The 9306-nt window shown below is 49.0% G+C and overlaps 1 long non-coding RNA gene across 2 annotated transcripts in view; it reads right to left on the bottom strand.

Moving 5' to 3' along the window:
- The window catches only part of LOC112064106 (uncharacterized), a 19631-nt gene extending 12307 nt beyond the window's left edge, over nucleotides 1–7324 (bottom strand). For both annotated transcript variants that reach the window (XR_008615984.1, XR_002891359.1), the window contains exons 1-2: nucleotides 7251–7324; nucleotides 3644–3720 (exon numbers count right to left, since the gene is read on the bottom strand). This is a non-coding gene — a long non-coding RNA (uncharacterized lncRNA). The remainder of the gene's footprint in view (nucleotides 1–3643; nucleotides 3721–7250) is intronic.
- Between the last annotated feature and the right edge of the window lie 1982 nt (nucleotides 7325–9306).

Raw genomic sequence — 9306 nt, 5'->3', positions numbered from 1 at the left:
ATGGATGGATGGATGGATGGATAGACAGATAGATGGATGTGTGTGTATGTGGACACAAGGGCTAGTATGCATATGTACATTTCATAGCTCTCTTTACTAAGTAGGCTTAGGAACAATGATACCTCAGTAGCAACCAGCACACCTAGCACTGAGACCTTGAGATGGAAGTATAGGGCTAAGCAACATTCCTTAAAACCCCTGCTGTAGCACAAGAATATTTTCCATTTGAAGGGAGCAGACACACAGCCAGACAGACTTGAGACTAAAACACTCAGACTGAAACTTCTAAGTAGATCTTTAAATTCTCCTTGTGTTTCAAATACAGAAAAGGCAATTAAAGGAAATGCAAACCTTAAGTAAGCTTTAATTACAGATAGGTTTACGACATCTCCTAAAGATGGGTTTACAAAAAATTTAAGGCTCTGTCCTCTTTCTCAATTCATGCAGCAAATCCTTCTGGGAATTCTAGGAGGTTTAGACTTCTGACTCACCACACCTCAAGCAAAATGGAAGACAATGTTTTTCTGAACGCTTATACTTAAAGTCATAAACATCAGCTGGCAGATCCCCATTTTGCCCCAGAGCCAGCTGACCACAAAATGCTTTATCAGCATGTAGGAACATGTCATGAAGCCACAGGGACGTGTATTGACAAATGCCTCATGCACGGACGAGCCATCCTCCCTCCGTTTAATCTCAAAATTTACTGCAGTGGCATCAGTCACTCAGTGGGTGTTACAACCGATGTCCATGTGCTGAACGAGAAATGAAGCTCTATTTGGTCCCATATTTCCTGAGATTGCTTTCCCACCCCACCCTTGTCACCACCCTGACTAGGAGCCCAGGAGAGAACTAAGTGCAGAGTTGTGGAAAGACAGCCAGAGTCCATGGTGTGTACCGGGCAGAGAGAAACTTCTGGGCGAAGATCTCCTGACCTGGCAGTGCCAACGGACACTGTCTCTGGGGGAGGCCCAGAGACAGCTTCAAGGGCAACACTCATGACCTTCTGGAATCCAGCAATTCACCACCACCCCGAATTCTTGGTGACCAATAATTTCCTCTCCAGCTCTATAAACCTGTCATTTCAAAAACTGTTATATATGGGGAAACATAGTATGCATGGCCTTTAGGGGGTGGGTTTTTTTCACTCAACCTAAAGCCCTTGAGATCAATTCGAGCTGCTGTATCAACAGTACATCCCGGGGCTTCCCTGGCCGTCCAGTGGTTAGGACTCCGCACTTCCACTGCAGGCGGCCGGGGTTCGGACCCTGGTGGGAGAACCAGGATCCCCGCATGCCCCGAGGCTCGGCCAAATAAAAAAAAATTTTTTTAACTCCTTTTATGGCTGAGAAGTGTCCCATGGTATGGATGTTCTACGTATTAACTATTTACCTGTTAAAGGACCTGTGGATTGTTTCCAGTTTAAGGTTATTACAAATAAAGCTGCTATGAACATTCATGTACAGGTAAATAAGTAATAAAATAAGTAAATGCCCAGGAGTGCCACTGCTGGCTTGCACGGTAAATGTTTGGATTTCATGTCTGAATTTCGAAAAAACTGCCCAACTGTTTTCCAGATTGGCTGTACCATTTTACACTCCCACCAGCATGCCTGAGAAATCCATTTCTCCAAATTCACACAAACATTTGGCAATGTGTGTGTGTGTGTGTGTGTGTGTGTGTGTGTGTGTGTGCATGTGTGTGCAGGTATACAATAAATGATTATATACATACACGTATAAATTTTAGCTATCTTAATGTGTGTGTGTGTGTGTGTGTGTGTGTGTGTGTGTGTGTGCAGGCACGCATAAATATACAATAAATGATTATATACATACACGTATAAATTTTAGCTATCTTAATAGGTGTGTAGTTATTTCTCATCTCATCTTGGTCTTAGTTTGCATTTCCCTAATTGCTAGTAATGTAAAACATCTTTTTCATATGCTTACTTGCCATTCATATTTTTCTTCAATGAAATGTCTTTTCTTGTTGTTTTCCGAGCCTTGCCAAAATACACCTTTTTAAAAATATTATTGAACTTTGATTTTTTTTCGTCAGATACGTTGTTTGCAAATATTTTCTTTCAGTCTATAATTTCTTTTCACCTTCTTAACAGAGTCTTTTGCAGATTAAATATCTTTAATTTTGATGAGGTCCAATTTATCTTTTTTTTCTCTTTTATGCATCAAGCTCTCAGTGTCAAGTTTAAGAACTGCTCACCAAGTCTTAGGTCCTAAAGATGTTCTAGGTTTCCTGATAAAAGCTGTGTTAGTTTACATTTTACATTTAAATCTGTGATCCGTTCTGAGTTAATTTTTGTAAAAAGTGTGACATTTAGGTCAAGGTTCATTTATTTTGCCATTGATGTCCAATGACCCCAGCACCATACATTGAAAAATGACTGTTTGCTTTTTAATTAAGACATGATATACCTCTGCTGAGTAATTTTCTTGTGGACAGTCTTCTGTTAGTCTGCCACTGCCATGTCACCCGAAATAATTGAGACTTGCCCAGGTTTTAATGTGCTAACACTCTTCCTCAACAAGTAAAAAAATACAGGTGTTAGTCTCAGCGTTTTTTTAACCCAAAATTTGATGTCAAAATACTTATATCTTCTTCTTACACCCTCTTGTTGCATGCATTCGCCCTTCCAGCTAGTACTCTCGCTTCTGCAAAAGAAAGCGACATCCTGTTCCCCTTCAATGAGAACGCAAGGTCTAAGTGGCCATGCCACTGCCCTCTCTTTATGCTGGTATCCCTGCTGGCCCGCTCCCTCCCTTTAGATTTAGACTGTATCTCTACGCATGCACATGATCTGTCCTTCAGTCTCACGCCAAAGGCTTTCTGACATTAGAAACTATTTTTTCTCTTCTTGAATATACATCTCCCGAGCACTGGGCAAAATCTCACCTGCTTCATGCCTTCAACCACTGGCCGACCCCAGGGCAAGTGTCTCACGATGAGCAAATCAGTGATGAAATAACGATAGTCACGAGGGCACTGACCACCACGTCTTCTTGTTTGGCAATGCCCCGATGACAACTTTGTCTCCAACTACAGCCCGCTGAGCTGAGAATGTTCCCGGGCCCCATAACGGCCAAGAGTGCCAACCTCTCTGCAAGTGAAACATGATTTCATCCAGCCTCTCCTTCCCTGGCCGGATGGCACTGCCCAACCTGATGTTATTGATGGCACAGTGGTCACCTAGTTGCATTTGGAAATGAGCCTTCAAGACTCCCTTCTGATGGGTCCACAGACATCTTAAAGCAACCCCTGTGAGAAAACTGAAGCTTCTGGACAGAAGCTGGTACCCTCATTTGAACAGGAGTTCCAATCCCATGACACAGTCTGACATCTCTGAAAAGCAGAGCAATTTTCCCATGATGCTTGGTCTTCCTAATCTATTTCTTCAATGTAGAAAATAATCTGCACTTTGGATCAGCTCAGGCAAATGACATACCTCACGGTGAACTTTTAAGTTCCCATTAAAATGAAACTAACATGTTTGCCTTCAAAAGCTTAAATCTGGCATTAATCCCCAAAAAAGAAAGTATTCTCCAAAAGAAAAATACTAGCCCATAAGGATAGCTTGCATGCAATACCGCCAACCAATTAGCTTTGAATATAAATAATGACTCACCTCTGCACAGTGAACTTGAGCTCCTCAGAAAACACTGGTTTCTTCCAGGAAGGTGATATCTGCTCTGAGGATGTGACCTGTCACAGGAAGAGAGTTCACAGTGAGAACAATCTTTTTTTTTTTTTTTGCAGTACGCGGGCCTCTCACCGCCGCGGAGCACAGGCACCGGACGCGCAGGCCCAGCGGCCACGGCCCACGGGCCCAGCCGCTCCGCGGCGCGTGGGATCCTCCCGGACCGGGGCACGAACCCACGTGCCCCGCATCGGCAGGCGGACCCCCAACCACTGCACCACCAGGGAAGCCCGAGAACAATCTTTGTATGATGTCAATGGCCTCCTTGGTCTTCTATGGCTAAGTAGAAAGACGAAGGAAAGAAAAAGAAAGATGCTGAATTAGATCAAAAAGCAGTTTACAAATGAAGTAGAGAAATCTGAGCTGCATTTCGTTAGTGATGTCATATATATGTGAAAGGAATTTGTTCTGTAATTTGCAGGAAATGACTCTCCATGGTACATGACTAATGTGGTAGCATCCTTGGAAAGAGCCTGCATGCTACATGTGAGTGTAAAGTGGAATTTGCCTGAGTGATCACTTGCATATGGCTAAAATGTATACGGATGGTCTTTTATATCCTCTTCTCTCACTCAGAGTTCATTTTTGGTGAGCAGCCAGGACCCTAGGCCCAAACATCACTTCTTTTTAACTCTCATGCCCCTTCCTCCATCCTTGGGTAAATCTGCCACGGAATCCAGGTCTCTGCCCACTTAGACTCTCAGCCTCCTGGCCTCAGAGCTGGGATCCATTGAAGTCCAAGTAGTACAAGGGTTTGGGCAAAGTTAGCCCGATGTGACCACAGAAATTAATTCAGGGATCCCCACGCAACCCACAGGGACAGGAAACTCTCTCTGAGGAGGAAACCTGATGCTAATGCAAGAAGCTGGGAGACCAAGAACCCAGGGGCTGCCGGAGCTGTCTACACAAGCCCGCACCAGAAGGGAGAGAAACCCACCCGGACCGTGCAGCCTGCTCACAAACCCTGGGGTTGAGAGGCGGCCTCCCCACGGCCATCGTGTCTTCTGTCCCACGCTCTTAGATCCGGGACGCTGGGCTTCCCCAGAAGCCCCGCTCCCAAACCGACACTTGCATCTCATTGGGCATATTCATGTCATGTGACCATTCCTTTCTGCAAGGGTGTCTGGGAATTGTAGTATTTTTTTTATCCTGAGCTGGGCATACTGGGTTGCAAACACAATCTGGATTCTTTAAGTGAAGAAGGGAGGAAAATGATTACAGATAAAGTAGCATTAGAGTTGGCCACATTAATAAACAGCTCTACTAGGAGGCGATCGCCAAAACAAAAACCGATACAGAGTTTTAAATGGCTCCCCTTAGGAGCAAGGCTAGAAATAGGGAGAAATGGAGAAGGACAATTTTGCTTTTTAATATATGCCTTTCTGGATGATCGATGTTTGATTCTAAATAAATGACATGTAGTCCCATGAGCTGAGAGAATTTAGCAATCCTTCCATTCAATGTGCAGTGTCCTCATCCCTGCTCCCATGTGATACTCGCACTTGACATAGTTGCTCCGGTTACACAGCTATTTCCTTTGATCTGGACTACCGGTTGGCTTGAAATAGAATCAAAGTGTTTCTTTTTTTCTGTACAGTCTCCTTGGATAAGAATATTTATCTGCACTGGAAGTGGGAGGGGGTTTAGAATAGTGATGAAGACAGAACTTTCTCAAGATGAGGACTGTTTTTTATACACTGAGTGTTGGCCCAGTTGTGGAGTGACTCTTTCAAATAGCAGATCTTAGAAGATTTATGTTTCACCTGATGTTGGCACCTTAGTTTTTTTCATGGAAGGGCCTGCTTAGCTGAACATAAATTACAGGGACACCACACGCTCCAGTTTGTTTAAACAGCTTGTTAAAATCTATCCTCCTCATATGAGGATGTCAATTTCTAAAGCCTGCAAGTATGCAGTCAAGATTATGCCTGAAAAGCACCTTAAGTTGCCCATAAAGAACAGAACAATTCCACCTCTCAATAAATCCAGAATAGCCAGCTTTTTCTGGAGTGTTGTGTCAGACTATTGTTTCTTTGGCCCATCTCTAGATGAACTTGAGTTTAGGCACATTTTAAAAAACAACAACAGCAGGTATACATACACACGCACACAACTTGTGCATACACACACAGAGACTGAAAGCTGTCTCAAGACTAGACTGATAGAAGGAGAATTTCAAATTTCAAGGCAGGTGGATTTCTGAAGAGCAAATGCAACTTTTTAACATCAGTTGGTGGTGTGTCTCAGTATCTCTATAAAAGTGCTTCAAGCCCAGCTTAAAGAGTCTCAGGAAGGAGAGGAAAAAAGATTCCCATTGAGTTGGATTTAGTTTTTGACCGTCAGCTCGTGCAGGGGCTGGAGTGGAACCTGGGCAGGGAAGCAAGACGCAGAGATGCCCTGGCCCCGCTGCCAGTGCCTTTAACCCATGCGGCCCTGCAGACCCTTTGCTACTGCACAGGCGGCAAGACAAACACATTTTCGCTTTCTGTCCTCCTGCCTCCTCACCCCAGGACCCTGGCAGAAGCCGTGCGCCGCCAGCGTCCCTGCGGGGCTAAGGCCTGGCCCCTCGCAGGTCCCCAGGGCCACCAAAGCCAGTGCTGGGCGAGAAAGGGCGCTTGATGCCACCTGCGCCAGGAGCTTGGAGACCACCCTCCCGCCCCACCCGCCGAGTCGGCGCGGTGACCCCCACCCCAAGTGTGCACAGTGAAAATAACAGTAGTCGTATCACCAGCTGGTCTGCTAGTGAATGCTCCAGGCGCTGGGCTGTGTCCGACGTGTCCATGACATTCCCTCCACTCCAAGAGGCCGCGCGTTCCCCCGGGGTGAAAGGCTGCAGGTAGGGGACTCCTGGGAAGCCCGGTTCTATTCCAGAGACTCGCACCCACCAGCGTCTCTGGGCCCGACAACCCCTACCTGCAACCTCCAAATCACATCGGACCGAATCTGGGGTGTCAGGGGGAGTCCCCGAATTCTGCCAAGCTCGGGTTTGCTGTAGCTGCGTTGTGAGCGCGCCTGCCTCGGTGATCCACGAGCAACTCTGGGACCTGGGGTTGGGCAGAAGGGGTGCGAAACGCCAGGCTCTCCGCCAGTCCCAGTTTGACGAGGTGCAGATGGGGGGTTGGAGGTGATCCTCTGCTTGGCGGAAAAGGGGGTTCACATAACCGGACCCCGCTTACTGGATCTCAGGTGTTATAATGTGCTCAGTGTGGGCTGGGTGTAGACCCCACGAAAACCCGAGTGGGCTGCAGTAAACGCATGCCCTCAGCCACGCCCCCTCCTCACCTCCGGGATCAGAACGCAGTCCGACTCCAGGTGCTTCAGATGCCTTCAGGTAGGGGTTCTGAAGATCCTGGAACGGACACGTTTGCCCCAGCCCCCCACGAGACTGACCCAGGGTCTGCCCATCCAGGGAAGGGGCCCCGCAGAGGCGCCGCCTTTGGCAGCAGCGCCCTCACCAGATTTCCCCAACAAACCCTAAGTTCAAGCGACCCCCGCCCAAGGGCCGGCGCGACAGACGCCCCCGCCCCTGCCTTACCTCTGCCCGGCAGGGTGCCCCGCACAGCCCCGGGGCCCTGTGTTTGGAGCGCATCATGCAGCCCCCAGGTTCACGCCTCCCGCCCGCAGCCCCCGCGGCTGCCCCCGACCCCGGGGCGACACGGGCAGCCGAACTGGGCGGGTCCGGCTGCGTCTCCGAAGGTCTTGCCGGATCCCGGCTGGGTGGTCCTCGCCCCGGCGGCTCCGGCTCTGGCGGCGGCTGGGGCTCGGATCCCACAACTTTTCTCCAGCCTCTGTGGCCTCCTGGGCTCCGGACCCTCGGGACTCCCGGCCCCGCCCCGCCCTGGCCCCGCCCCTTCCCCGGCCCGGCCCCGCCCACGGGTGCCCCGCCCCGGCCCCGCCCCGCCGGAGGTGGTGTGAGAAAGTGCGCCCACCCGCGGGAGAGCATTCTCTAGGCCGCCAGAAGCTTCGGGAGAGAAAGAGGGAAGGGGAGAGGGGCGGTTTCCATAGGACCTTCAGAAATTCGCTTCTCTGCCGCTTAACCCTACTTTGTGCACCTTCTTGCCTTAGCTCCCCGCTGCGTAGCCCTGGTGAGTTCTGATACGGCTCACCAAGTCACTGCGGGAGGGGGAGGGTGGTCGACACTCTTTGAGATGTTCGGATGTCTGGAATTAGAATGGGGTAAAAACTCTGCGTGTGTGTGTGTGTAAAAGCACACAATTCTATGTGGCCACACGGCGCTGGGAGATCGTGGTTGCCTCAGGAAGGGGACTGGACGGTTGAGATTGGGGAAAAAGTAATTCTACTTGCCGGCCAGGAGCAGAGCGCAGCTAAGAAAACGCTTCCAACCAAAAAGGTTAACTGTAAAATACTGATTCTTAGAGTTCTAGATGCAAGCAGAAAATTAATTTTTAAACGAAGTACGCTAATTACGCGGTTCTCCACTTCATGTGGCTACGAGACCCAGGGGAGAAGACTCAGTGGCCGTAGCTGCCCGTGGCCACACGTAGCAGCAGGGACGGCTCTTTCTTGCATGGTTTATCACAGGATATTGCATATAGTTCCCCGTGCTGTGCAGTGGGACCTTGTTGTTTCCCCATTCTATATATACTAGTTTGCATCTGCTAACCCCAAACTCCCAGTCCTTCCTTCCCTCCCCTCCCCTTTGGCATGCACAAATCTGTTCTCTACCTCTGCGAGCCTGTTTCTGTTTTGTAGATAGGTTCATTTGTGTGATATTTTAGAGTCCACATGTAGGTGATTTCATATGGTATTTGTCTTTCTCTGTCTGACTTGCTTCACTTACTATGATAATCTCTAGGTCCATCCAGGTTTGCTGTGGGGATTGGAGCTCTGAATTCAGAGGAGGAGGAGGGACAAGAAGATGAGTCATTAATGTGAGCTAGAAGGAGCTGGGTGACGGAGCTGGGACCCCTGACATGGCTGGGAAAGGGTTCCTCATTTTCATCTCCCCCCGGATGTGCCCTTGGATGCTGAGAACTCGGAAGCCTGGGAGAAATTGCCTCTCACCGCCTTCTCCATCTCTGATTAAGGAAGCAAGTGTGCCTTGGGGGTGGATTAGAACATTCATGGAGATCAGAAAGATACACAGGGCTAGGGTACGAGGTAGGATGGGGCAGAGTTAGCAGAACCATTGATTAGAGTTAGCGTAACAAGCGTTTGTTTGACTCACATAACAAGGAGTGTGGAGGTAGGGAGCCCAGGATTCGGACAGTGGCTCAGCTCATAAGAACCCAGGACCGTTCCATTTTCTGCCCCCATCATTAGCAGGTTGGCTTGTCATGTCACCATGGTGAGATTGTACCTGCAGGTATCTTGTCTGTTTTCCAGGCAGGTGGAGGGGAGCAGGGCACAAGGACAGCAAGCCTGCCTGTGGGGTTTATTTAGGAAGGGATGTCCTCCCCAGCAGACGTCTAACCAGACCCTGGGTGGCAGGCCCACCAGTGCCTACATCCGGGGTGAGACCACCGTGATGTCTCTGCAGGCTGACGTTATTAGGCTGTGCAAACCGGGGCTGGGCGGGGCAGGACCCAGGGGAGGCGGGAGGGAGGAGGGGCTTTGCCAAGCTGCCCGCT

The sequence above is a fragment of the Physeter macrocephalus genome, chromosome 19 (assembly GCF_002837175.3).
Source record: "Physeter macrocephalus isolate SW-GA chromosome 19, ASM283717v5, whole genome shotgun sequence".
NCBI classification, from domain to species: Eukaryota; Metazoa; Chordata; class Mammalia; order Artiodactyla; family Physeteridae; genus Physeter; species Physeter macrocephalus.
The sequence above is the reverse complement of the archived record's forward strand: the minus strand, read 5'-3'. Positions and strand labels throughout refer to the sequence as shown.